Source organism: Mus caroli, unplaced genomic scaffold (assembly GCF_978045245.1).
Source record: "Mus caroli unplaced genomic scaffold, Mus_caroli_1 scaffold_9, whole genome shotgun sequence".
In the NCBI taxonomy this organism is placed as follows: Eukaryota; Metazoa; Chordata; class Mammalia; order Rodentia; family Muridae; genus Mus; species Mus caroli.
The window spans coordinates 35,902,873-35,909,482 of NW_028227264.1; the positions used below are offsets into that span (position 1 = coordinate 35,902,873).

General features: G+C 40.7%; 1 pseudogene; it reads right to left on the reverse strand.

The window, feature by feature from the left end:
* Window positions 1-2,407: 2,407 nt before the first annotated feature.
* LOC110303172 (glyceraldehyde-3-phosphate dehydrogenase pseudogene) lies at window positions 2,408-3,583 on the reverse strand (annotated as a pseudogene).
* Between the last annotated feature and the right edge of the window lie 3,027 nt (window positions 3,584-6,610).

Below are 6,610 nucleotides of genomic sequence, written 5' to 3' on the forward strand. Positions count from 1 at the left end.
CCCCACCGCCCCTCCTTTCTCCTTGATGTTAGCTGGCATTTTTCAATTTGTTTTTTCAGAGCCCTGAGCACATGAGGTGAAATGGGAAAATCTCTGGCACAACATTCAAAAACTAAGCATCTGTAAAGTTTGCCTAAGAAAAATGAGCTTTATTTTTTTAAAATAACCTCTTCTCCTTCACTTCATTTGAATGAAAAAAAATGTCTTCTTCTAAAACACCCCTTTCTTTATATAGAACTCAAGGTTTTGTTGTTGTTTGGTCAGTACCCATAACATGGCTCAAGAATTTCTCTGAGTTCTCTGCTCCCTCTGCAAATATGTGGCACCAAGATATAAAGACAAAGTATAATGGAAGTTTACTTCCAATTATGGAGCCATAGAAATAGATGTTAGCTTTTACAGAGGGTTTGTGGTCCCTCAGGTGCTTTTGAGGTAGATGGAGAATGAAATCAGCCTGGAGGAAAACAAATATGAGACCTGGGAAGAGAGAGAATGTGTGTGTAGACTGTGTGTGAAAGAGCAAACAAGCGAGGGAGGCTGCCGGAAAGATATGGCTGCAGTGATATCCTTTGTGACCTTAGATCTAGCCTGTGTGCCGTACCTCTTCGATCTTTTTAGTATATACTCCATATTTCCCATTGGTTAAGTCAAATCATGTTGCTTCTAAACAAAAGGACTGTAAGAAGGATGCTCTGTCTTAGTTTCCCATCACTGCGTGAATACCTTATAAAAGAGCCTGAAAACAACAGTGGCTGCGAAAATATGTTCCATTTGTTTATGGCTTTAGAGGTTTCTAGCCCAGAATTAGCGAGGCTTTTAAGCCTTTCCGGTGGGTTGCCAGAAGGCAATGGCAGGGAACACAGAGTAAAACTGCTCACCTTCCAGCTGAGAAGAGAAAACAAGTAAGGAAATGCTCTTAGAAGGCATAAACAATGATGCAGAGACCTCTCACTGAGCTTCAGTTCTTAAAGTTACGACCATGTCCATGTGCATCAAGATGCTACTAAGCCCTAAACACACAAGTCGTTGGGACATTCAAGATGTCAGATATATCATCTTTTCCTAAGAAAAGAAACCCTTTAATTTGTTTTCTTTTTTCATTTTCTTTTCTCCTCTTCCCCTTCTCCTCTTTTCCTCCTTCTCTTCTTTGTCTTCCTCTTCCTTGTCCTCCTTGTTCTCCTTGTCTCCCTCTTCCTCTTCTTCGTCCTCTTTGTTCTCTTCCTTGTCCTCACTCTCTTCGTACTCATCCTCTACGTTCTTCATGTCCTCCTCCTCCCCTTTCTCCTCCTTGTCTTTCTCCTCCTTCCCCCAACCGCCTTTCCTTTTTGTCTCCTAGCTCTCTTAGTTGATATCTCGGTTTTGTTCCCTTGCAACTCAGTGTCAATGAAAGGCTTTGAAGAGGTGAGGGGAAGTGGCTGTGGAAGTGCTGACACTGGAGTCCAGGACCTCAGTGCATGCTAGGCAAGTGCCCTATCACGGAGCCTTGCCCTTCTTCCTACACAATTATGTTAATTCGTAGTTCTTACAGCTTCACTTCCCAGTGAATACTTCTTATTTCACTCAAAAAAATATCATTTGGGGCACTAGATAAAATTTACATTTATAAACCTTAAAAGTAGTAGGTAAGTCCTTGTAATATTTACCTGTCAATGTAGTTGGTCTTAATGTCTTTTATATGATCTTTGGTATGTATAAAAGCATAAGGAAGAATAGTAAATGAGTTGCTGACTGTCTTGTAAATAAACACATTTGTGATATGTTATAATAAAAGTATATTTAACAATAATTACATAAAACAATAGCAACAACAGCCAACAAACAGACATATCTAGATCCTAGAGAGATTTCTTAGTGGTTTGCCTCCACTGGCACTATACTCATGTGCCTATACACTTGTACAGCTAGTTATACATAATCACAAATATGTTTTTAAACTCTTAAAAATTATAAATCTCTAAAATGCATTTATATGTAGACTGTAAATAAAATGAAAGAGGCAAAAACACATAACAGAAATTCCTTGCTATTTTAAAATTATCAGATGCCTTAATTGTCCTGATTTCACATAAGAGTTTGTATATAATATTGTGCAGTTTTCTACTGCTTTCAATTTTCATTTAATACTCATAGCAGAAAAGAGCCATGCTTTTCATTAGTTACATAATAAAAATTTAGTAGTAGTACAATAAACACATTGAAACCAACTATTTAGTTATAGCTCCATTTTTTAATGGGTTAGGACTGATCAATTTTGTGTAACCTGTGTTCTATGGATAGCCAAATTGGTTGTAGATGATCTTGGATTGTTACAAAACAAACAAACAAGAAACAAAAACTACTGCAGTAAGTCATTTTCTTTTTTTTTTGGGGGGGGGGTGCAGTGAACTTTATTGATGGTATTCAAGAGAGTAGGGAGGGCTCCCTAGGCCCCTCCTGTTATTATGGGGGTCTGGGATGGAAATTGTGAGGGAGATACTCAGTGTTGGGGGCCTCAGAGTTGGGATAGGGCCTCTCTCTTGCTCTCAGTGTCCTTGCTGGGGTGGGTGGTCCAGGGTTTCTTACTCCTTGGAGGCCATGTAGGCCATGAGGTCCACCACCCTGTTGCTGTAGCCATATTCATTGTCATACCAGGAAATGAGCTTGACAAAGTTGTCATTGAGAGCAATGCCAGCCCCGGCATCGAAGGTGGAAGAGTGGGAGTTGCTGTTGAAGTCGCAGGAGACAACCTGGTCCTCAGTGTAGCCCAAGATGCCCTTCAGTGGGCCCTCAGATGCCTGCTTCACCACCTTCTTGATGTCATCATACTTGGCAGGTTTCTCCAGGCGGCACGTCAGATCCACGACGGACACACATTGGGGGTAGGAACGCGGAAGGCCATGCCAGTGAGCTTCCCGTTCAGCTCTGGGATGACCTTGCCCACAGCCTTGGCAGCACCAGTGGATGCAGGGATGATGTTCTGGGCAGCCCCACGACCATCACGCCATAGCTTTCCAGAGGGGCCATCCACAGTCTTCTGGGTGGCAGTGATGGCATGGACTGTGGTCATGAGCCCTTCCACAATGCCAAAGTTGTCATGGATGACCTTGGCCAGGGGGGCTAAGCAGTTGGTGGTGCAGGATGCATTGCTGACAATCTTGAGTGAGTTGTCATATTTCTCATGGTTCACACCCATCACAAACATGGGGGCATCGGCAGAAGGGGCGGAGATGATGACCCTTTTGGCTCCACCCTTCAAGTGGGCCCCGGCCTTCTCCATGGTGGTGAAGACACCAGTAGACTCCACGACATACTCAGCACCGGCCTCACCCCATTTGATGTTAGCGGGGTCTCGCTCCTGGAAGATGGTGATGGGCTTCCCATTGATGACAAGCTTCCCATTCTCGGCCTTGACTGTGCCGTTGAATTTGCCGTGGGTGAAGTCATACTGGAACATGTAGACCATGTAGTTGAGGTCAATGAAGGGGTCGTTGATGGCAACAATCTCCACTTTGCCTTGTGGAGAGCAGATGGCAGCCCTGGTGACCAGGCGCCCAATACGGCCAAATCCGTTCACACCGACCTTTACCATTTTGTCTACGGGACGAGGCTGGCACTGCACAAGAAGATGCGGCTGTCTCTGAAAACAGGGAGGAGCAGAGAGCCAGTAAGTCATTTTCTAAGCATCCTACTGACACACACAAGTGTGTATCTCTTGTGGTGGTGCTCCTCTTAGCACATGCATCTGTATATGAGTAACTGTAACCCTAATTTGTTCTCTGGAGGACTTACATCAGTGGTGTATGAGCACGTTATCTGATAATAACATCCTCCCAAAGCGTTAATCAAATATCAAATGCTTTCCATGTTAAATGAAAATGGTGCTGTATGGAGGCTTTGCGCTGCATTTCTCATTCTGAATGTGAAGTTGAGCATCTTTTCAAATGTTCAAATAACTGTCTTTTTAATGAAAACTATTGACTCTATCATTGGCTTACCCCTTTCATGTCATAATAAATTTGGAATTTTAATATTTAGCCTTGATATAATAGAGGAAAGATTTTTTTGTCTGTCTTTTGAATTTGAGGGAGGCATAAAGTAGTATTTTATATAATATAGTCCTAGTTACGATTTTATTGCTGTGAAGAGACACCATGACCACAAAAACTCTTATAAAGAAAAACATTTAATTGGGGCTCACTTACAGTTTCATAGATTTTGTCCATTATCATCATGGCTGGAAACATGGTGGTATGTGGGCAGACATGATGCTGGCAAAGGAGCTGAAAGTTCTGCATCTTGATCTTCAAGTAGCAGAAGGAGACTATGTACCACATTGGGCATAGTTTGAATATATAAGACTTCAAAGCCTTTCTCCAGGATGACACTCTTCCTCTAACTAGGCCTCACCTACTCCAACCGGGCCATACCTCTGAATAGTGCCACATCCTAGGGCCAAGAATTCAAATACATGAGTCTATGCTGGCCATTTCTATTCAAACCACCACAAATATTAAACACACAAATCAAATGTATAAATTTTCCCTGCTGTGATTTAGACATAATTTTAAATCAATTCTGATGCCTTTTTCTGTGAAGGGCTAGGAAAGCATTTCCTTAACTTTTTCTCCTAGTATTTTCGTTCTTTAAGGTTTACCACATCCAAACTCTGAGTAGTAAGAACAATATCTGACCATGTTTCTCCAGGAGCTCTCTCCCAGGTGATCAGTCAGTGACTTCAGACAAATGTCCCAAGACACTGACATAGTGGCCAAGGGGATTGATGTTGAAGCAACCAAAATTGTGTGGCTGATTCAGAGCTGGAATTAGAAAAATGCTTAGCAGCTTTAATATTCTATTTGAGGAACCTCTGTCAACCAGTAGGTTCTCTGTACTGTCATTCTTAGTTTTGCTGTGTGAGACCACTGGGATTCTCTATTTGAAGACTTCCTTCATCATTTTCTTGCCTATGTGAGACTCTGTGTGGGACATCTATTGGTCTTGCTGCTTTGACTAAAGGCTATATGCCTGGTGTCAAGCATAATAAAGTTTACTACTAAATAAAACACTTAGCTAAACTCACTAAAAATAAGACCAATGAATGAAAGTATAAAAATAGTTCCAATGTAAATTGAAATTCATTGGAAAATACACCTAACAATTCAATACATAGGGTTAAGATGCATCTACTCTTCTCCTTGCTTAGGTTTAGATGAGTGCGTATCTATACAGGTGAGAGGCAAACAGAATGAGGCAATTCTACCAAGTTCACATATGGTACTGTTGGGGTCCAGTATTGAGAACTATTTTTGCCAGAAAGTGGTAAAATTCTTTCCATTACTTTGTACTAATTTCAAAGGTGCTTCCTGCTTTTCAAAACAATGAAGGATCTATGAACAGAGCTCAAGTTAATTATATTAAAATTTATTTGGTAAAAGGATCAGAATCCAAAATATCTAATGGTATGTATGCATGTAGAAGTGTGTGTGTGTGTGTGTGTGTGGGGTCAATGATCTGTGTGATGCATGTGGATGGTATGTGCTCTGTGTGTGTGTTGTGTATGCAATATATTTGTGTGTGCATATGTATAATGTGTTCTGTGTGATGCTTTTATAGGTGTGTGCTGTATATGTGTGTGTGTTATGTGTGGTGTGTGTATGCGTGTGTGTGTTGTATATGTGCATGTGGTGTATTTTCCTGTGTGTGCATGGCATATGATGTGTATGTGTATGTGTGTGTTTACCTCAAAGTGTGCTATAATCAAGGCTGTTCTTATCACAGCTGTCTTGATTTATAAGCATCCTCACTGCTGTCCTGGAGCAATCCTGTTCGCTTTTCTCCATATTGTTCACTTATAGATGAATACAACCATTTAATTATCGGAGTGGTTTGTGGCATTGTGCAACATGGAACCCTAGCATAGTAGGCAGCACAGATTTTGAGATAAATACAATGTATTCCACATTGGATTAAAGTTCATATATAAATTTCTTTTTCCTCACTAAAATCATTGTTATGCTCCCAACTTTGACCACATCACTTGTATAAGTGCCCAATAATTTGCACCTGTGCAAATACAATTCCACTTGTCTCTTTCTTTAGTCTTACAGAACCTCATTTCCATAGTGGCTAGTTTTTCTCATCAAGTTTTCTTATAGCAGTGCAAGAAAGCATTCCTTTTTCAGTGCACACATTGTCCCCTCCTTAAGTTCTTTAAAATACTTTAGACTCCTGGTGCATATCAGGGACTCACAAGTCCCTCCATTATCCAAGGCACTGAGTGCCATGCTCATCTAAGAACTCATGTGAACTCCAGACAACTGTGCCTTTTTTGTAGAGTAGGTATATTTGAGCTTATTTGGTTTTGATAATGTAAAGATTCAAGACCACACAGATCCAAGATTCAAGTCATGAGATGAAGCCTAACGCAGTTGTAATTTTTAATATGTACACATCATAGTTGATGTGTTATTGATTTATAATTCAAGGAAAACATTTGTAGACATAGAACTGTATAAGTTTTGTTTATTTCCAGCTGCTTTCACCCTTGGGTTAGTACAGCATAGAGCACATTAACTTAGTGTGCCCAACTTATCATTTGAACAATGTTTTGATTAAGCCCACATTTACTTGT